This window comes from Simochromis diagramma, unplaced genomic scaffold (genome assembly GCF_900408965.1).
Source record: "Simochromis diagramma unplaced genomic scaffold, fSimDia1.1 OVJJ01000176.1, whole genome shotgun sequence".
NCBI lineage: Eukaryota > Metazoa > Chordata > Actinopteri > Cichliformes > Cichlidae > Simochromis > Simochromis diagramma.
In genome coordinates this window covers 1,299,194-1,322,284 of record NW_024386892.1, presented here as the reverse complement: position 1 = coordinate 1,322,284, position 23,091 = coordinate 1,299,194, and the positions used below count along the sequence as shown (strand labels likewise).

At 39.8% G+C, this 23,091-nt stretch overlaps 1 long non-coding RNA gene across 1 annotated transcript; it reads left to right on the top strand.

The window, feature by feature from the left end:
- The first annotated feature begins 5,202 nt into the window (after positions 1-5,202).
- Positions 5,203-22,700, top strand: LOC120734762. The gene is made up of 3 exons (XR_005696106.1): positions 5,203-5,214; positions 11,377-11,378; positions 22,578-22,700. It is a non-coding gene; the product is annotated as an uncharacterized LOC120734762 (long non-coding RNA).
- Positions 22,701-23,091: the final 391 nt, after the last annotated feature.

Sequence of the window (23,091 nt, the reverse complement as noted above, 5' to 3'; positions counted from 1 at the left end):
TTACTAGGGTATATTACACTTAATAGTTACTATATACAGTAATGGACTTCTACACATTTTACATTAGATTAAAACTTTGGGTGTAAGATTTGGATAATTATTTATTAAAAGCTACACATTTTAAATGAGAATAAGAAAGAAAAGTATGTCTTTGTGCCCCCCTTTTCCCTGTTCATGCCCCCTGGCTAAACTTTGCTAGATCCGCCCCTGCACAGTTACCAGCCGTCAGCTGCGTAGAAAAGGATCCTGGTGTAGAAAGTAATATTAAATAAATTCTAACAACAGATTATCAAGGTTAAACGTGCTGCTGTTGTTCAGCCGCTGGTTTCCTCTTTCTGGCGCGAAGTGGGCCAAAAACAAACAAGAGAGACGAACTCGGGACAGAAGAGCGGATCAGCTGATCATTGATCAGTTTCACGATTGAAGTAGCAGCAGGAAGAGGCACTCGCTCCATATATCCGGTTGTTAAGCTTAACGTGGGAATGCTTTACAAACATTCAGAGATAAACTTACACACTTGCTTTACTTCTCTCTGGGATAACTTCCTCGGAGGCTACAAATACACACAGCCGCTCTATCACGTGATGCATACTGCTCCGACGTGCTACGGTTATGAGCCGAGTTACGCCGTGTCGCAAGTTTTGTGAGGTGCTTTTTTGATATTTAATGGATCGGATTACATTTTTTATTTCTCTCTGATATCCGATCCAGTAATTTACGTCAGTATCGAACGATACAGATACGTAATATCGGATGTTTTGTCACGAGCTAGCATCATTTTGTAGTAACATTTCTGGATGAACTGCAGTTTTTTCATCCACCTTTATTTATTTTTTTGGCATTTAATGCCATTATTAGACCATACCCTGTTCTTTATAATGAAATACTGCAAGCTTTACAGAAGCATTAGTGTCAATATTTATGGTCATCTGTTTTCCGTCAAGAAAAAACTCCTTGGAGTTCAATGTGAAGACTCACGGCATTAATAAAACATAACTGTAACATGGGATTAAAAAACGGAAGCAATAAAAATGTATTAAATAAACGAAGCAAGTGCACTATTTGTTTATAGAGTACATACCTTCACTTAAGTTCATCAAAGAGTGAGTTGTCCAAAAACAAACATACAATTTGTCTCTTACACATTGTCTATATCTATCTCCAGCACACTCATGCACCCTGCCTTTTGCTTTTTCTCCTGAGAAGACCACTTTTTTGCTCTGATTGGTGTGCTGCAGCAGAAACTTGAAGCAGGGTGTCAGGTACTACGAGCTCTTCATTAGACACAGCACTTTCACAGCCATACCCAGCACCATGTAATAGAATTTATAGAGTGCTAGTTGAATTACGCTTTCCTCTCCAAAAGGTCCCAGCTGAATGAGTGGGGCGAGAGATACTGAGACTATCCAAAGCCATCAACTGTGTGCTGTAAATTGATTTCAGGTTTCTAAATTAGCAGACGCCAAGCCGAGGTGCTGCTATTTCGTTTGGAATCTTAAGTTGGGAAACTCATTGAGATTGTCATATGCTATTAGTGAATGCCTAGCTGAATGCACGAAAACCACTCTTGACAGGCAGTGTCTAAGCTGACATCATGTTCGAGCCAATTGGATTTAGGCAAATAATAGACCTATTTTTAATCTGCACAATCACATAATTTGCTAGCTTTGAGTAACGAAAAATACTTGAGTGAGATTTCTGCCCAAGAGGCAAAACTACTTTATATGTATACATATGTTTATATTAAAAAAAATGTAACTATATTCTACTCTATTAACTCTTTTCAGAATTCTTTATCATTCTTAAAGGTGCAACCTTTCAGAGGAAATGCAAGCATACTGCTAGTAGCACTAGCAGTGTTGGGTGTGTGGATGGCTTGTCATGCTAATGCCATCATTGTTGAACACATTTAACCACATGTGGCAAAAGTCTACAGAAGAAGATGAATACACATACATATTTTTGATAACTGACTGTCCTTGAACTGATTCTGATATGACTATTAACTTAACCTTTTTAATTCTAGGCTGGCTCATCATCTTCAATGCTATTGGGTAGTAGTAGTAGCAGCGCAACACTTCTCAGGCTTAAATACGGCCAAAAAGGCCAACAAGTCAGTGTTCTGGTGTTTCAACCATGTAGTCTCTTATGGCTACCAAACACTGCCTTCAGTGACGGATAGCTTCCAAAAGAGCTCATGGAAAAACAAATGTTTTACCGGAAGAAGTTTTGACTTAGATAGCCCTAGTCTGTACATTGTAGTTTGGTTCTGTTTCTCTACTATCACCTCTTTATTTTCCAATTGCTTGTACCTGAGAAATTGTTTAGGCAACTTTAGGCAATATCAGAAAATATTAACACAGGAATGTGAGCAGAATTTCACCTACTTGCAAAAACTACTTGGTAAATTCAATTGAAAGTATAATCTTTGATTGTTAAGGCAAATTTGTACGTAAGCCTTGGAGTGAGTACTATAGGGAGATTAGTAGAACGTATTATTTATATTAGGCAGCTGCTCTGTGCCTATCTAACATTAACATGAATTTTATTATATACCCCTTCCTCTGTGAAGGTGGGACATCCCTGGCTGATGAAGATTTATCTTCACACATCTCTTAGAAATGTAAAAATCTAATAGATATTTATGGTTGGTCTCTTTTTAATCTAAGAGGAGTAGAAACATCTGCGACAAATTATGGTTGAATAAGAATTTCAATTTGTCATACACATGAGCACAGGCAGTAAAAAAGATCTGTTGCTTGGAATAAGGTAGGATGTAAAGCCATTTGGCAGTGTTCACGTAATACTCTATGGTATGTGACCATTGAAAGAATAACGATTGTATTTCATTACATATCACAAATTGGCTTCATTTATTAAAGGAGTAAATGCAACTTCTTATAAACACTGATAACTAAGACTTCCAGCTAGCAGGATTTGGTTCATAGCCACTGCTTTTCATTTGACATCCTGAGCATATATCTTTCATGCTAATGGATGTGATGCTGCTAAGCAGCTACATCCAATCTTTCATCCCATGATCTGAGAAAAAGCTCATATGCAAGGTTGATGATAATTCTCAGTTAAAAAAATCATCTCACCACATTATACTATCATTAGTTCCACTATGATAGCTATTTCAGTGTAATAAGCATGTGGCTGCTTTCAAAACAAGACAAATAAACAGCAAGTGCTGCTTCAAATAATGCCTGAGAACATATCAAACCTTTTAATTCAACATGAAGTTACATAAGGTGCATCCAACCTCTCAAGAATAGGAAGGCCAAGGTCTGCCAGCCCCATTATTAAAACACAGATTGCTTCCTTTCCGTAATAGGAATCTCACACATCATTCACTAGCGAAGCATATAAATGTGTGTTAGGCTTGGCACTAGGTCAGAAAGAATTAGTTTCATTTGCATTATTCATCGACCTAGGAGGATGCATCTATCAAGGCTTGGGTGACTTGCTGTTGCAGAATTTATAAATATTACCTGTTAAGATATACACACGGTATTTATTGAGGCAATTTGCTCTTGGAGCAGTTTGATTATTCACAACAGTACATACACACCCCAGAATCTTGGCTTACTGACAGCAGCCAGATGAACTAATAATTGGTTGATTTCTGAACGGTTGGTGAAGTTTGTTGGAGGGAAAGAGCTGACTCAATTAAGAGACAGCCACCTCAGTCTTACTAGGACAACAACTAAACAGTGCTACGATGAATGGCACTCTGCCATTGAATAGACTGGTATGCTGTATCAAATGCAGCATAGATGGTTAATCAATACAGTGCAGTTTACTTTCCAATAACCCCATCATTTAGGGTTGATTACTGTGATCAGGACTAATGAAGCAAACTAGAGTAACTCCATCCATATGAGGACAAAATGGATGGGTTATCAGCTGTGCAGTGCGACTCTTATTGTGGCTCTGAGGTTTACTGGTCTTTGTAGAGTTGGCCTAATGAATCAATACTACAGTATATAAAAAGATATTATATGGCTTCATCATTATTGGCATCATTACTGCAAAATGTACAGCATCAGAAAATCAGCCACTGCACGTGTTTAAACTATACAGTATTCTCCCACAGACTTTGAATATTTTTTTAAAATCAAGTGCATATAGTCTATTTAAATGTTCCAGAGCGGTGTTCCAGATATAAAAAGGACACGTATGCAATTGATATCTCACTTTAAAAAGTTTCTAGACAAAGTAGCTGTAACTTTAATCTTTGCAGAGGCCAACCTCAAAACCTATGGTTTTATATTTGAAGACCTCCCCTCTACCCTTAATTACGTACAGGTGTCAGTATATAATAAGTGGTCTGACAGTGTTAGAATAGTTTTTGGATTTCTCCAATGGTAGCTGCATAGACAGAGAGCACCCTCACTAATTTCTAATAAACACACAGTCAATTTGTTCTATAAGCAGACCTGATATATGACCGCTCACTCAAGAAAATAGTTTAAGGGTTAATCCAAGCAGGCTTTCAACGGGTAAAGAGTTGTAGTAAAATGTGATTTCTGCTGTAATCAACTGAAATGGAAAGGTACCTATATGTTGTTTTCCTTGTCTTACGGCCAACTCAAAGTGTTTCAGACAGTAAGCAACAGCAATTTATTCTATGGATTATCAGTACACCTACTGAAAAACTGAGTTCACATGCATGTGTTTGGACTGTGGGAAGAAAGCCACACAGGAACAACATCAACCTCCACACACAAATGAAGGCCCCAGCCAATGGGGATTCAAACTAGGGACATGATTGTTATGAGGAGACAGTACTAATCACTGCTCCACCATGCTGCTCAATTAATCTTTCCAAAGCCTTCAACCACCAAACAGTGTTTACATATTCAAATACGGTTGTATTAGATGTGGATTACCTACATTTCTACCATCTGTCCTCAAGTTTCTCTAAAATTAAGCAAAGCAAGAAAAATAAATACTGATGAACATCACTGAGGTGATAGCATGATGCCGACTAAGAGAGAATGCCGCATAAACATATTTATTCATTAAATCTGCCATATTTTTGTAACCATGACAATAATAGAATAATGGAAGGAACATTATGTACTAATAATTTGAGAAATATGTCTGACCATCCACTTCTTGTCTTACCTCATGTATTGCTGGGGATCCAAGTATATCCAGTGCCAACTGAGGTCATCTAGATATGCACTTATCATATTCTGGCTAAAAGTTATCTGTTAATTGTATTTCCCCTACAGTAAGTGCTGCCTGTGTACTCTGTGTGTAAGGCCTTGATTTTATAATAGAGAGGGACATGACCAGCTGGAGACACCATGGCTGACTGGTCATTCCTTTTATACTTTTAAAAAGTCTAGTTGAAGTCTGCCATGTGGACGCATGCAGAGTTGTGATTCGTGCCGTGTTGTGTAATTGTGCAGTTAAAAAAAACTGATAGGAATGCAGATGTCTGCAGGAATCATCAAGCTCACTTTCTGATGATGACATTTAGCAAACTTGCAAATGCATAGTTTAAGGGGGAGGGGTATGCACACACCATTTGATTGACTACTTTTGCTAACACATTAACAGTATCACATTTGGAAGACTTATGCTTATGTTTCTTTTTAGTCACCATGTATTTATACACCACTTTGCAGTTAATAATAATTATTAATCTCTGGCTCGCTTCCACACCATGTCTTTTGCTATGTCTTCCTCCCCTCACCCCCAGCCAGTCATGGCAGATGGCTGTCTTTACCTGAGCGTGGCTCTGCCAGAGGTTTCTTCCTGTTAAAAGGGAGTTTTTCCTTCCCACTGTTGCCAAGTGCTTGTTCAAAGGGGGCTGTTTGATTGTTGGGGTTTCTCTCTGTACTTGTAGGGTTTTACCTTACAATATAAAGCACCCTGAATCTTTGATTTGGCGCTATATAAATAAAATTGTATTGAACTGAAATGAAATGAATTGGATGTTTAACTATGATCTAAATGCCAGCCCTTACTACGAACTAAGCCTAAGCCGTATTCTAACTTTAACCCTAAGACAATGTCTTAAAATCGGAATGTGTTTGTGAAGGGATGTTAAAAAAGTGCTTTTTCAAGCGGAGATTCCTCTGTGTGGCTGGTAAATAACCAGAGAACCTTTTTCTATATAGCTGACTGAACACATCTATTATTATACCAATTAAACACCTTTGTTTTGCTGTCTGAAATGGTGTATGAAATGTTTCTTCTAAACCAGCAGTACATGCCAGAAAAAGTTTGAGAACCTTTGGATTAAAGTGACTTCTCAGCTATAAAGTTTGGCTGTTGCCTCTTTCAAGGACATTACACTCAAAATCCAACTTCTCTGTGGGGCTTTTAATTGTTTCCTCCTCAAACAGGTCTCAGCATCTGGAATGTTTGTTTCTTTTATCCTTTCAAACAGTCAGCTCCATACTGTACCGCAAGACAGATTGCATCAGAGTCTCCATATTAGCAGGAAGAACAATAGTGTATAGGGGAAGGTGGGATGGTAATGAGTTCCGGATCACCAACCACATAAACAATACCCTTAACAGATGGGCGCCAACAAGTACCAGCTGCAGAGGCAGTGGAGTGAGGAAGAGACTTGTCGTTTGAGAGGACTAAATAAAACCCACTTCTGCTGGGTTTGGTCTTGCAAGGGACAGTTTCAGCAGTGACATCCTTTGAGGGAAGCCAACCTGTGGCCGCTGACGCAGAGAGCCAGGTGGAAAGAGAGCGACTGCAGACAGTGTTGTGCCCCCGCGAGGATGGCAGCTCCACTTTGATCCAATGCATGATTCATCACGGTCTGACTTGACCAAGGACGGCCAAGGAGCTTCCATAGAAAAACTTTTCATCACATTTCAAAAAGTACAGACTCAGTATATAAATATATATATATTTATATATAAATGCTAAAGCTGGAGGGCTTATCAGGGATTTCTCAGGGAGGTTGGTTTGAATATGTTAAAGAGGGTAATAAGGCATCACTGATACAGTTTTGTCAACATTATGAACCCCAGTATTGGCATCATTTTAAAAAGGAGTGGCACAGTATACAAGTGAGTGAGAAAAAAACCCCATAATGCATTATTAAAGTGTGGTACCACAACCCCAAGTCTCATTTTTCTTCAAAGATTTTCCTTCGTTTCGTGTTTCCGTAATGTCCGTTAGTGGAGCCTCTTGACCTCTTAAACAAGTTCTGAATGTCCTGTTTAGGGTGAGGTTCACATTTATGGTTGTTACATATTTGGGAAAGCCTATAAAAGAAAAACTTTAAGGCAAAGTCCATGTAGGCATAATTTGAAAGGCGACATAGTTCCTAGCTTCTCATAATATGACTATTTAGCATGTGGCTAAAATGCAACCTAACCCCAAGTTATGAATATACCTTAACTCTAGTAATGTTGGCCATCACACAGAAAGAAATTAGTTTTGGTTGCATCATAAGGGACTGTGGAATATCAGTGACATTTAGTGACTTACAGTGATGACAAGCAAAACAACCATTACTGAGGCAACTTGGTTGAGTACCAATTAAAATGCTACTGGATTATTGGATGCCCAGTATAATGGCCAACAGTCAGCCATAAAGGAATGAAAAATGAGGGAATAACTTGGAGGAGGCTTGACACATGAGCTCAGTATGTCTCATAGGTGTTAAGCCATGGATGGGTGGCATGTTTATCTTAGACAGAATCTCACTCACATCTCATCACATACTGAAACTTGTTCACAACCCCCTGCCGTCACTTTTTCAAGCTGTGGGTACAGACGAAGGAGAAGCAGGGTTCTGCAGTGGATGCCATGCCACTGTGGCAAAATATTTTTTGGTGGTCTTGTCGCTGTTATGGGAAAGAAAGTACAGGAGAAGAATTGCATGTTGACCTCTATGGGGCAGCTGACATTGTGAAAAACATGTTTTACCACAAAGTATATCTTTTATAAGCTTAACTAAGAAGTTCTGAAATGGAAAAGTGAAAAATAAAAATTCAAAAGGCAAGTTTTACCATTTGGTTTAAAGTCTGGAGACATGTGCCTCTGCCACTCTTCCTGTTTCATTATGTGAAGAGTTCAAGTTGTTTTCTTTCCATTTGTCTCTAGTTGCCCATTATGCTGGAATCAGTAAATGTCTAGTGTCAACATTTTCAGCCAACAACAAACTCAAAGAGTTTTTGATTTATTTGACAATTTCAAGAGATAAACAACAAACACAGGGTGGAAAAAAGTCTACAATCAGTGACGGAACTATGTATTTGTGTGCAAGTGTTTGTGAGTTACCCTAAAGATTACAAAATTGATTCACTTGTTTGCTCAAAGCAAAAGAAATGCCTTTTCAGATGAATCCAAGTGAAAAACCTGCTCTGTCAAATCTTTTGTCACCGCTATGAGTCATTTAGTATCATTGGATGTAGTCTCTGCTGTATCTGCTTCATTGTGTTCCATTATCTCAACCCTCCTGGTGACCTTCAGACAAGGTGAGTGCAACATTTGGACTTGATCGTGAGGCTTTACGTAATTATTCCTATCCATTTTGTGAGTGATTGAAAATGCATTTGGCTGATATATACTTTTTAGGTATGACATAAACAGCCAGCAGCATAAACAGAAAAAAGTGCCAGACACACAGATTGCAAAAGTCCCTCTGATTAGGGTGGCAGATTAGTTTCAATAAACCATCATTAAAAATAATACCCACTGGCTTTCAAACGCCTCGAAGAAAAAGCCTGTGCAGCAAACATAAACGGCAGGGGTATAGCCTTGTTTTGATACGTTGCCCGTTTTTAATCTGTGCCTATGCCCACCTGCACGATGAAGCATTTGGACAGAGACAAACACACACTATTAAATACTTAAGTGTGTCTTTGCGTTATATTTGTGTTTTTGTGTGCATATGTGTGTGCTTGGAGCACTGTGGAGTATTGTTGCTAGGTGTGACTTGGCAGTTTTCAGCCTCAGCCCCCTGGATATGAAGCACACAACTCTTGTCACTTGGGTGAGGTTATTATATGCACAAACTGAGTTTGTAAGAAAAGCTTTTTATACATAAATAATGCCACAGTTGTGTATGGACATACTGTATTAGATATGACCCATTTGTCTACTCCTTGATCTGTTTGACGTCAGAGAGAAGACGCTGTTCCCAAAAAAACACGACATTTGATGCAGTGTTTAAAGAGGTGAACCACAAGTTCAAAGTAACACATCGGTTGTCGTGTCCTGATCATTGAACTTGAATGGCTCACCTATGATTTCAAAGGCAATGGGCATATTTTCATTTTAACAGTGTCTTCTAAAACATGCAACTTAAGAAAACACCAGCAAATAGAAAAATGCTGCAAAAGCACACAAAAGACAACAGAAATAGAGAAATCCTTATTGTCTCAGTTGTGTTTTATTCAACTTCTGTTGTGATTTGTGTGCTTTTGCAGAGTTTTTCTAGTTCCTGGTATTTTCTTAATTTGCGGCGCATTTAACCTCTCAGGCACACCGTACATTTCCATCTGAGAATTAAAAAAAACAAACATTAGGGGGTGTCTTCAGAAGCTTTGCACATTTAAAGGCAGTTCCAACTAGAACCAATTTCTGTTTGGAGAAGTAAAGACAATCAAATACAATCAAATGAAAGTTGGGTTAAAGGCCTTAAAGGGAAGGGAGCTAAAACAGCTTGTTTAGGACACAGAACTGACTGCTGGATAAAAGGTCCAGTAATTGGTTTTATTTTGTTATTTTTTTTGAAAAGAGACAAGCAAATGTTCTCTATTAGAGTTGAAGAATCACTGTATTATTACCGCTTTACTTGAATTCTAGTTTTAGAGTGCTACATTTTCCTTATATAAGCTGTAACAGACAAAAATAGCATTGGTGCTGCCATTAATATCTCAGCTATAAAAAAATGTGTATTTACACATTTATATATATTTCACTTTTACATGCAATATATTTTCCCTATAACATAAGCATATTCAGAAATGAAGAGCATAGCTTAATTTCAGAACAACGTTAGTTGTGCATACATTTAAAACAAGTACACTCCTACAACTGTTTGTGATTTTTTTGTTCCCCCATCACTGTACATTTTAATAACCATGGTTCTTTGGTAAAGATCAAGCTGAGCTGGGAAAATAAAAATAAATATGTAATTAGGATTGAATTAAGCCAAAACACATGCTTGTTCCCAGCAGGAAGCGAATGCTGGACACATTCACAATCTCGCACCTGCAAGTCAAAGAACACCTACGGACTTTGGCTGGTGTATAGCATAAATGTAGAAGTAGGTGTGCATTTGTGTGCGAGGATGTGAGAGCGTGTTGTTAGTGCCAGCATGGATTCAAACTGCCACAGCTCCAACATGCTGGAACAGATCACTGCCTAATGTTAATAATTCAAAGTAGAATTTAATTAAAGTTAATTATTTAAGGTGGTAAGAAATGTGTACCAGTATACGTTGTAGATCCTATATTTAAGTCATCTGTCAGTGCTTTGCTTTTTCTATGAAAACCTAGTATAGATCAAGCGGAAATAGAATGCTCAGTTTTCCCGTGAAGCATCATACATACGCACACAGGGGGTGAAACACCAATGTAAGCTTGAAAGTGAATGTGTTGCCGTTATGCGTTACAGCCGTCTTGTGCTGATGGCCACAGAGCTCCTACAATGGAATCCTGCCAACTACCTCTCAATGTCAAACTCGCTTTACAGCTACAACATGGCATGAATATTTTAAGATTAGCGATGAATATTTTTTCCGGGGAAAAATATATGCCAATTTTGACATACCGTATTTTCACGACCATAAGGCGCACTGTGCTAAAAGGCGCAGTCTCAGTTATGTGTGCCCTTACTGTATTTAACACACACATAAGGCGCACTGGACCATAGGGCGCATACAAGTACCGTATGCGTATTTAAAAATAAAGCGGGAGCAAAACTGAGTTTGGTACTCACATTTTTATTACCAATAATCGTCATCATCAACAACACACAAGCATACAAGTGTGCGTATTTAAAAATAAAGCAGGAGCAAAACAAAGTTTGGTACTCACATTTTTATCATCAATCAAACCCATCGAAGTCCTCATCCTCTGTGTCTGAATTGAACAGCTGCGCTAAATCTCCATCAAACATGCCAGGTTCACTGTCTTCACCGTCAGAGTCACTTTCCGTGCCGTGCGGCTCCTCGGAAACGATGCCGGCTTTTGCGAAAGCTCGAACAACAGTGCCAGCAGACATGTTAGCCCAAGCATCTACAATCCATTGGCAAATTGTGGCGTAACTCGCCCGGCGCTGCCTTCCACTCTTAGTGAAACTGTGGTCTCCATCGGTCATCCATCGCTCCCAGGCCGCTCGCAGCCTTACTTTGAACGGGCGGTTCACACCGATGTCCAGCGGTTGGAGTTCCTTTGTCAGGCCTCCCGGAATGACAGCAAGCTCACAGTTCATTTGCTTCACAAGTTTTTTCACATCGGCTGTGAGATGGGCACGCATAGAGTCACAGATCAACAGCGATGGTGATGCGTGGAAAAAACCACCTGGTCTCCTTACATACACCTCCCTCAGCCAGTCTTTCATCATTTCCTCATCCATCCAGCCCTTTTCATTTGCCTTAATGATGATTTCTGCTGGAAACTTCTCTTTAGGCAAAGTCTTTCGCTTAAAAATCACCATAGGCGTCAGTTTCTGTCCATTAGCATGGCAGCCAAGCACAACAGTAAAAGAAGACTTTTCATACCCCGTTGTGCGTATCGCTACCGTGCTGGTCCCCTTCTTCTCCACAGTGTGACTCACCGGGATGTCAAAAGTGAGCGGGACCTTGTCCATGTTTGTGATGTGGCTGAGCTGGATGTTTTTGTCGCCGATGTGTTTGCTGCAATAGGAGCGGAAGATGGCCAGCTTTTCCTTATAATCCGCTGGAAGTTGCTGCGCTACTGTAGTCCTGGTCCGGATGGAAAAATGGCACCGTTTCATAAAACGAAAGCACCAAGACGGACCTCCTTGGAAATGTTCAATGTTCATCTCTTCAGCTAGTGAAACTGCTTTTAGCCGAATGGTGACCGTCGAAACGCTTCTCCCGCTCGCTCTTTGCTCGATGATCCACCGCTCGAGTCTTTCCTCCAACTCGAGCCACCTCGCCTTATGTCCGCGGAAACTCAGCTGCGTTTTCTTGACCTGCCAGAGCTTGTTTTCCAGCTTCCTCCATTTGCGAACCATCGATTCGTTAATCTTAAATTCTCTCGCCGCTGCTCGATTTCCATGTTCCTCCGCGTAGCTGATGGCCTTCAGTTTAAACTGTGCTTCGTAAGCGTGTCTCTTTGCCATTTTCAGGGTTGTTAAAACAACGATGTCCTGCATAACGCACATACCTGTTCTTACAGGTATGTGCGATTGTCCCGGTATATACGATCAACGCCCACACTTCACCCTTTAACGTTCTCATGGTGTTCTCTACTACGTCCTCCTTACAACACATAGGGCGCACCGCGCTATAGGGCGCGCCGCACTTTTTGAAGAAAATCTAAGACTTTTAAGTGCGCCTTATGGTCGTGAAAATACGGTAGTTCAACATTTCTGTCACCTCTCCATTGCTGTTCCATTATGAACTCTGTCTGTGGAGATTTGCGCCACACACAAGTGTGGGCTTACCTTTGATTTAGCGGTCAGGGCAGCCTGGTCGTTTCACCTGAGCCAAGGTTATAATCCGGCTTTGAGTGAATTAAGGTGTGGACAAGACGCACAAATTGAGCTTACCTGTGTACGCTTGGTGTGCTTGGTAAAGAGTTTCTGCCAATCTCTGTGATGCAATGCTGTCGGAGTACAACAAACTGGTGACTGGTGGGTGATGGTTCAGTGTTACGAACATGAAATTCTTTTACCCGAATAATAAGCACAAAAGTAGGACATCCAGAGTTTTCAAAGTGAGATCTGTAGGCACAGCTGCTCAAGAAAGTTAAAGCAGCCATATTTCATTTCTTACAATATAAAACAGGACAGAACAAGACCAGAGAAGCACTTCTCCTCAGTTATAATTCTTCTGCTTTACTTTCCCAACAACAAGTACAGCCACTGTCAAGAAATTCCACCTTTAAAACTGCTGTAAGCTTCTTTACCATTCTCTGAAAAGACACAATGTACGCACTAACAAAAAGTGTGCACATTTTTGTTGTGTGGACCTCAGACACCCAGGCCTAAATTGGCACTCAAAAACTTGACAGCCCTTGATATAAATGTTCCTCACATTAAGAAACCTGCAAACATCGGAAGAAATGGTAAATTATGTATTAGTGGCAACTTGTGTCCGGAGTGCTTGTTAGCTTCAGATGACACTTGATTTTTAAATCGCTGGAAGCTTGTGTCCAAGCAGATTATTTTCCAAACCCAGAACAGTGAATAATGCCCTCGCCAGAGTCTACATGAAACTCACTACATTATCCATGTGTCTCCTAGAGAGCAGTTATGTTTAATTATTACCATTTAATTGACTATTTTCTCAATACACTTCTACATCCAATTTCAGCTTCAATAACAGTAATTTACTTTATTTTGTTACTGTGTTTTTAAAGCGCAAAAAGAAACTGTTAATGTAAAAAGTTGTAACAACCTATATAAAGTTTATTTTGTGTTTTACTTTGAAAGGGGATAGCTAGAAGAACACTTATCAACCCTTATATGAATACAGACTTAAAACCTGTTATCTATCTATCTATCTATCTATCTATCTATCTATCTATCTATCTACCCCCCCCGTGTCTCTCTCGCTTATGGACAATAAGACTGAGGTGATTTCAATTAGAAAATATCTAGGGTGGGAAAAGAACAAAGGCAACTGACGTGTGTGAGGGCTTGTTAACCTAAACTGACACTTGATTTGGCTTAGCTTCATGGTTAACCTTCTAGGAGCTATGACTTGTCTTCTGATGCATTATAGCCTATTTTCCACATTTCTATATCTTTACAACAGCAATTAAATGCCACTCTGTAGTATGTGTTTACAGCACCCCTGCACAGCCATTTAAAATGGACTATGTATTGATTTTTATTTTTGTTTTTTACCCAGCTATTGTGTATCATGGAACAATCAGCTTTATTTAACCGAGGGGAAAAATGGGTAAATTGTTGGCAAAGCAATAAAGGAAGCCTAAAGAAAGGGATGCTAATGCACTGCATTGTGTGAGACATGGGCAGACTGTTCTAAAAGTGATTATTATGCTTCTTGCCTTAGATGAGTGCTATGAGTGCTATTCACTTCAAACCCATGGCGCTGTTTTAAAATGCTCCTACTGTTACTTACTTTCAGCTGAGCTCTGAATGTTCCCACACCTCTGAATACACAAGTCTTGTCATCCCAAAGGGACCACTGAATAGCTTTTGAATAGCTGCAGCTATTCCATTTTTTTAAATCCTCAGCTCATCATTGGGGGATATTTATAGACAGACCAAATTGTATGTGCTAGAGTACAAGGCATTCACAAGCAGGGCTTAATTTCAGCAGTAGTTGCATTCAAATGATCAAAACTCTGACGTCCTGGTAATGCTACATTTATAGTACATAGACATATAAATATATAATATAAACAAACAGATGCAACTAATTCATTTCACTGATGAGCAGCATTTACCAAGACTGGTGCAATTTTTTTCAGGGAGGCTGAAAAAGAGTGAATATGTTTGTGATATAAGGGTAAATGCCTCTTTTTGGAACTGTGTGTGGTCCTGAGGACTGAAACTCAGGTGGAGTGAAGGGTATATCCAAAGTAGCTTTATTGTGAACTGTTCTTCCATATAAACCTGCAATCTGTGTATAACCGCTGACATCCGTGTTGTGCAGAAGTACAGAAAATGTTATTGACTGTCAGATAATAAACTGTCTGTATTAATGAAGATACTGTTAGTGTGTCATGCGCTGACATGCCCACATCACTCGTGTTCTTCCTGCAGTGTATGAAAGTGAACTGGAGATATGCACCTGGTGTTTCTGAATTTATGGACATATGAACTAAAATTTTGTTTATTTTAATTTTGCCAAAATTTTTGGCACTGTACTGTATACTGTAGCTTTGAGCTATCCAACTGTGTCAGTTATGTGCTTGTTTTGCTAACAACTAACCTCTCATTCCTTTCCAATAAACACAATCTAGTAGAGATGGAGAGACTAGCTAACAATAATTTGCAGTAAATTGCCTGCCCCATACCTTCTGTGCATTATCATTTGATGGAGCAGACCGCTTGCACCCATTGCCACAGACTCACTTAGACTTATTGCAACATATTGGCAATCTGTCTGCCGTTTATAAAGTAGATAGTGATTAATTGAAGAGATTTGCCAACCTGTTTGAGAGTGACTGCAGTCGATGTGAATCAGACTTAGATTAACTCCCACCAGCTGACTTGGCCAGTATTGTTATTAAGGCAGCTTTATGTATCCTTGAAGCCAGATGACACACAGCAATTAGAGGTCATCCAGGTAGTTCTGTCTTTAAGACATTCCTCTAATTATCTAACTACCTGCTTATAACTTCAAACAAAACTGGGGTTATTTTATTTAGCCCTAAAAATCTTAAATTATGTCTAACTAGATACTAACTCTGGATGGCACTACCTTGTCCTCCATTAATACTGTAGGCCTTCCTGGAAAGACTTGTTTCCAAATCCTGCATCGAGAGTACTGACATGGAATAGAAAGAGAATGTGTAGTTCTCCCATATTGGCTCCTCTTTACTGTCTCCCTGTTAAATCTAGAATCTAATTTAAAATCCTTCTCTTCACATACAAGGTCTTGAATAATCAGCCCCCATGTTATCTTACACAGACATAACAGTACCATATCACTCCAATAGAGCACTTTGCTCTCAGACTGATGGCTTATTTGTGGTTCCTTGGATATTAAGAGTAGAATGGGAGGCAGAGCTTTCAGCTTTTAGGCCCCTCTTCTGTGGAACCACTTAGGGTGTCTGTCTCCTTTGAGATTAAGCTTAAAACCTTCCTTCGGTAAAGGTTATAGTTAGGGCTGGATCAGGTGACCCTGAACCCATCCCTTAGTTATGCTACAATTGGCCTAGGCTGCTGGGAGTGTCCAATTAATGGACTAAGTGTTTCTTTTACACTTATCTTTTTTTCATCCTCTATGTAATGATACACCACTTTGCATTTAATCGTTAGTAATGCCATCCATCATCCATCCATCCATTTTCTTCCGCTTATCCAGGGCGGCAGCACCAGCCTAAGCAGAGAAGCCCAGACCTACCTTTCCCCGGCCACCTCCTCCAACTTGTGAACAACAGCCGAGAGCCTCCTCTCAGTGGGACATACCCGGAACACCTCACACAGGAGGCATCCTGGTCAGATGTGAAGGAGTGGTGGGTCTACTCTGAGCCCCCTCCTAAACGCCTCACCCAATCTCTAAGGGAGAGGCCACTGACCTTTTGGATAAAGCTCATCAGTAATATTTTTACTGATATTAGTAATCTCTGACTCTCTTCCATAGTGTGTCCTTTGTCCCGTTGTCCTCCTTTCATCCCCAACTGGTTGCAACAGATGGGTGCCCCTTCCTGAGCCTGATTCTGCCAGAGATTTCTTCCAGTTAAAAGTGAGTTTTTCCTTCATACTTTAGCTAAGTGCTTACTCATGATTGTTGGGGTTTTCTTTGCATTATTGTAGGCTGTTTACCTTACGATATAACTTAAGGTCGCCGTTGTTGTGATTTGGTGGTATATAAACAAAAATGAATTGAATTGAACTCTGTAGTTGCTTTGCAGCCAATAGTGGTAACCCATGTTCAACCTTTGAGTGACCAGATGTTTACTGCAATGACTTGCAATTGGTCCGAGACTGCAAAAGTTCCGTAAAATCATTTATTAACCAGCACTTTTTCTTTTTTCCTGGTTGCACGGAGGTTGCTGTGTACACCTTGAAGGAGGTTACCTTTTGGTCCTCTAGTAGTGTGCCTGAAGTTGGAGCTCTTTCTAATAACTGCTTAGCTGAACCACCAACATGAAGGACAGGATCTTTGATTGTTTATAACACTTTTGCTAGTCTTCATCAGTTGTCAGTGTTGGGGTCAGATAACGTCACTTGTCTCCTTTTAAGGACAGGACAGTGTTCACTTCAGGGAGTGATACTTGCAGTGGTGTGAAATTGGTACGCAGTATCAAAACCATTCAGGGATTTTCCCCGGACAATTTGATGAATACTAATTTGGACAACATACTGTAGATGATACTACAGTGATGGCATGCTTGAATTGTAGCTGCAGGCAATGCCACTTCTTATTTATTTTTCAATTAAAAATGACATTCAGAATGACGTCCTCGCTTGTACTCTGATATACTTTGGCTTCGTGACAGATTCAACAAGGTACGGTACCCCTGACAATAACAACAACCTTCCCCCTGTGTCTCCTCAATTCCAAATTTGGGAAAGCTGCCAAAGCACAACAGTCACAACCCTAGTAGATCAGATAATTCTGGGCTCACTCGCTTAAGTCCTGCCATCAAAAGTGCATCACTATCACCTTTACACATCAACTCATGATACAATGCAATGCTTACACACGTTGTCTGATATCTAGTTAAGTCATGAAAGATGCATATCAACTCAATTTGGTATAGACTCTTCTTGTAATTAGGCATAATTTAATTGTGCCCACAATCCCCACTTCCCTTGCTTCCTCCGTACTCTCATTTTTTCAAAACCCAGTGGAAATCAAGTGGGCGTCGCCTGCGGAATGTGTAATTTCTCTGAATATGTATTCCCCAGATGAGCTTCATTTTTTGGGAGGATTGCAGAGAAGACATAAAGCTTCATAAATGAGGAGCACATGCTGTGAGTGAGAGCGTGTTGCAAGTTTGTTGGCTGCAGGCGTGTGTCTGACCTGCAAATGAACCTGTACAACAACTTGCCAATATCATGCCATTAATTTGATACCTTGACTAATTGCTGCATCTAGCTGCTATATTAAGTAATCTCCATTTTACCTTAAATTAAATTGAACAAAAAGTTGTATTATAAAAAATTCAAATAGCTTAAAGGAATGTGAGATTTCCTCAGAGCAGGTTTGCCTTTAACTCAGCTCCTGCAAAATTTCTACTTTTAAATACTATGTGTTAAGATTTTCATGCAATAAAATCTTTTTTGGGGGGGCTTTTTTAAAGCTTTATATGCTATAAAGTTGAAATGATAAACTATGATAGTCATCATTAACAGTGACAATAATAAAAAATAACAATAATAACAATATTAATAATAATAACAACACAATTGGGGTTCTTGTCTCTTCTTTTCACATTCCACACATATCTGTACCCTGCAAAACCCATTGTCTACAGTACTGTGCAGACGTTTTGAGCCACCCCTTTCTTTATATTTTGCTTCTAAAGAACCAGTGGTCTGAACAATAGTTCTCAAATCTCTCTGAATGTCTTTCAAAGTTTTTCTTTGGACATTGGCTGTGTTTCCCTCCCAGTCTTTGTACCTGATCATTTGATGTGTTTTTTTCCTCCAAAATATTCAAGCAGTGTTGTGTCTACATGTTATATATGTCTTGACTGTAGTTAAGGAGGTAGAGAGCATCTACTCATTGGAGGGTTGAAGGTTTGATTCCTGGTTGCTCCATTCTACAGCCCCCAAGTTGCTCTGTGATGCAACCGTCTGAGTGAGTGTTGGGTAGAAAGCACTCAGGTAGGAAAAGCATAGAAAAAAGTGCTTGTATAACTGGGTGTAAATTGGTGAATGAGGTTATATAAGTACCACTCTATATAAAAAACAACTTGGCAAAGAACCTAAGCACTTTGTCAAACTTGGCAGTTTTTTTGTAGATTTAACTAAAGAAATGAGAAATTAAGTGTTTTGGAACAGACTCCTAGTAATAAATATGAAATAGTACCTTTTGCACCAACAAGGGGACTCACCAAAGACCTATAGCCAACACAGAGGTTACTTACACTAGACAATGTCACAGAGAAAAAAAGGCAAGGGGTACTTGGTTTAACACATGAGGAAAATAGCCTTCAAAATAAAACAGGAAGTAACAAACTCAAACAGATAAATACAGTTTGTATATATGGAAAATCCTGATATGGGAGCATCCAGTTTTAAATACATGCTGAATAAGCATCTTTATTTACTGCTGCAGTATTGAAATTTTCAAAGGCAATATATCCTCCCATGAGATCCACATACAGTGGGGCAAAAAAGTATTTAGTCAGCCACCGATTGTGCAAGTTCCCCCACTTAAAATGATGACAGAGGTCAGTAATTTGCACCAGAGGTACACTTCAACTGTGAGAGACAGAATGTGAAAAAAAAATCCATGAATTCACATGGTAGGATTTGTAGAGAATTTATTCGTAAATTAGGGTGGAAAATAAGTATTTGGTCACCTCAAACAAGGAAAATCTCTGGCTCTCACAGACCTGTAACGTCTTCTGTAAGAAGCTTTTCTGTCCCCCACTCGTTACCTGTATGAATGGCACCTGTTTGAACTCATCATCTGTATAAAAGACACCTGTCCACAGCCTCAAACAGTCAGACTCCAAACTCCGCCATGGCCAAGACCAAAGAGCTTTCGAAGGACACCAGGAAAAGTATTGTAGACCTGCACCAGACTGGGAAGAGTGAATCTACAATAGGCAAGCAGCTTGGTGTGAAAAAAATCAACTGTGGGAGCAATCATCAGAAAATGGAAGACATACAAGACCACTGATAATCTCCCTCGATCTGGGGCTCCACGCAAGATCTCATCCCGTGGGGTCAAAATGATCATGAGAACGGTGAGCAAAGATCCCAGAACCACACGGGGGGACCTGGTGAATGACCTGCAGAGAGCTGGAACCAAAGTAACAAAGGTCACCATCAGTAACACACTACAACGGCAGGGAATCAAATCCCGCAGTGCCAGACGTGTTCCGCTGCTGAAGCCAGTGCATGTCCAGGCCCGTCTGAAGTTTGCCAGAGAGCACATGGATGATACAGCAGAGGATTGGGAGAATGTCATGTGGTCAGATGAAACCAAAGTAGAACTTTTTGGTATAAACTCAACTCGTCGTGTTTGGAGGAAGAAGAATACTGAGTTGCATCCCAAGAACACCATACCTACTGTGAAGCATGGGGGTGGAAACATCATGCTATGGGGCTGTTTTTCTGCCAAGGGGACAGGACGACTGATCCGTGTTAAGGACAGAATGAATGGGGCCATGTATCGTGAGATTTTGAGCCAAAACCTCCTTCCATCAGTGAGAACTTTGAAGATGAAACGAGGCTGGGTCTTCCAACATGACAATGATCCAAAACACACCGCCCGGGCAACAAAGGAGTGGCTCCGTAAGAAGCATTTGAAAGTCCTGGAGTGGCCTAGCCAGTCTCCAGACCTCAACCCCATAGAAAATCTGTGGCGGGAGTTGAAAGTCCATGTTGCTCGGCGACAGCCCCAAAACATCACTGCTCTCGAGAAGATCTGCATGGAGAAATGGGCCAAAATACCAGCTACTGTGTGTGCAAACCTGGTAAAGACCTATAGTAAACGTTTGACCTCTGTTATTGCCAACAAAGGTTATGTTACAAAGTATTGAGTTGTATTTTTGTTATTGACCAAATACTTATTTTCCACCCTGATTTACGAATAAATTCTTTACAAATCCTACCATGTGGATTCATGGATTTTTTTTTTTCACATTCTGTCTTTCACAGTTGAAGTGTACCTCTGGTGCAAATTACTGACCTCTGTCATCATTTTAAGTGGGGGAACTTGCACAATCGGTGGCTGACTAAATACTTTTTTGCCCCACTGTATAGCAATTTTCAAATGCCCCATTATTTAGCTTTCATCCCTTAAAAATCCCATGGATTTATGTGCAAACAGCATTTCTATTTTAAGTGGCCATGGCCTGCAAAACATTTGTGAAACATATTGTGAGTGGGAGGACTGGTCTGAGATCAGTGCCCAGTTCCTCAACACCATATGAGAAAATTCCACACCACACAACTATCAATCATCTTGTGGGATTGAGACTTTAGTGTTTTCATCTCTCTTTTTTTCCTGGATTGTGCAGATTTTAAAAATGACTTCAGAAAAGCAGCCACAGCAAAATAAACAAGCAAAATCTGGGGATTTACATTTACCAAAATGCCTCAGAGCTCTCTCTCTGCTTTGTTAGCTTTTATACATCAGCTCAAACTGATAACAATGTCTGCATCATGACTGGAAGAAAGAATGATGCAAATAAGGAACAACATTTGCATACCCTTTCAATCTAATTTTCAAGCACACAATATCAGTCTGGATCTCTGACAGAGACCCAAATGTTGTCAGTATGTGGTGTATTCATAAAGTTCTCAGTGTTCAGGCTTTCCTTCTTCTCTACCCAGACTTTTTGAAACACATTTTCAGTTGCTCCTGGTGGTGGTTTCAAAACTGATGAGCTTCATACTGTTGTGCTTTTGTTTAGGTGAGGTAAGCCTTCTTCAGAAAGGATTGTTGTTGTAAAAGAAGATGATCAAAATGCAGAGTTTCAGAGACATTTAGTAATATCAGGAAAGCAACATGAATGCTTTGTCAATGAATACTTTCTCCATATTTTTTCCCTCAAAGTAGCAAGTTCAAGCACATAAAGTGGACCATATTTTAATGCTTGCCCTGTGATAGACTGGCAAACTGTCTAAGGTGATTCTCCCATCCAGCCCTAAATAGGATAAATTTAAAAAGACAGATGGATAATTCATCATTATTGGTTGTCTCAGGAAAGGTGTCCTGTCTAAAATCATTCCAAATCCTCAAACTCTTTCCAAATCTAGTGCTGTTGCAGGTTGTGTGGCAGTAAGAACTTTTACGATGTATGGTTTGGGGAAGGTGGCACTCACAAAAAGATGGGAGGTTGAGCTGGAGGTGGCAGAGCTGAAGATGCTTAAATGTTAATTGGAAGTGACCAGAATGGATATCAGTAGAAATGAGTTTGTAACAGGGATAGCTGAGGTTAAACAGAGAGATAAGGTTGAGATGGTTTGAACACGTGTAAAGCAGGGACAGTTGATATATTGGGCAAAGGTTGTTGAGATTGATGGATGTAGTGAACGGCAACATAGAGAATGTTGGTATGATCCACTGTGGCAACCCCTTAAGAGAGCAGCAGAAAAAAGAAGACAAATATGTGGCCCTTTAGTTCCTTAGCTGTGTGAGACTAGTCATTTTTGGCTCCTTTCTCTGTTTAAGCCAGTTTTCTTCCCATTGACTGGGACCAGTGTTGGGAAGGTTACTTTTAAAGTGTATTCCACTACAGATTAAGAAATACATGCTCCAAAATGTATTTTGTAACGTATTCCGTTACGTTACTCAATGACAGTAACATATTCTGAAAACTTTGGATTACTTAATATATTATCATGCTTTTTACAACTACATGAATGTACTATTGCTGTGTGATTTATTACTATTACTGAAGGCTACTCGCCATACCAATACCAACTAGATTTTTAAATCTTAATATAAAATGAGTAACAGTGGGGTGGACATTAGGTAAGGCTGCACTTTTTGCAGCAATCTCGTATAGAAAACTATTCTGCACGTATATAAAAAAGGTCCGCGGCTCCTAACCATAGTAAAGTTGGGTTCCGTGTCGGGTTTGTAGCGGAAAACTAGCTTTACTTTGTTGTCTGGGTCAACTTTGCTAGTGAGAGACAGAGAGAGGCGTTGAAAGGCTGCTCCAACGGAACTTATTGTTTCGGAGGAAAACACGAACACAGTGTACAGTCGAGTCTTAATAGCTTACTTACAACTGGGCTCATCAGGCACTCTTCTTGGTTATTATTATATTTACATGCTTCCATCTCCCGTTTCTGCTCGGTGACAACTCATACTTTTCTATTCTCCTTTTTCTCCCTCCCTCGCGATCACAGACACATAACGGGTATGGCAGTCCATTCTCCCTGCAGCACGGACTACACTGGCCATGAGGCTACATTCCTTAGGGTTATGCCTGTAACACTCTGCCTATTGCCTTCATATTAAATCATTTTATGAATAATAATTTTTAAAAAAAATTCTTCATGTCATTATGGCCACAAGTAGAGGTGACATGGGCCGTGAGATTGACACACAGGCATTAAAGCATCTTAATG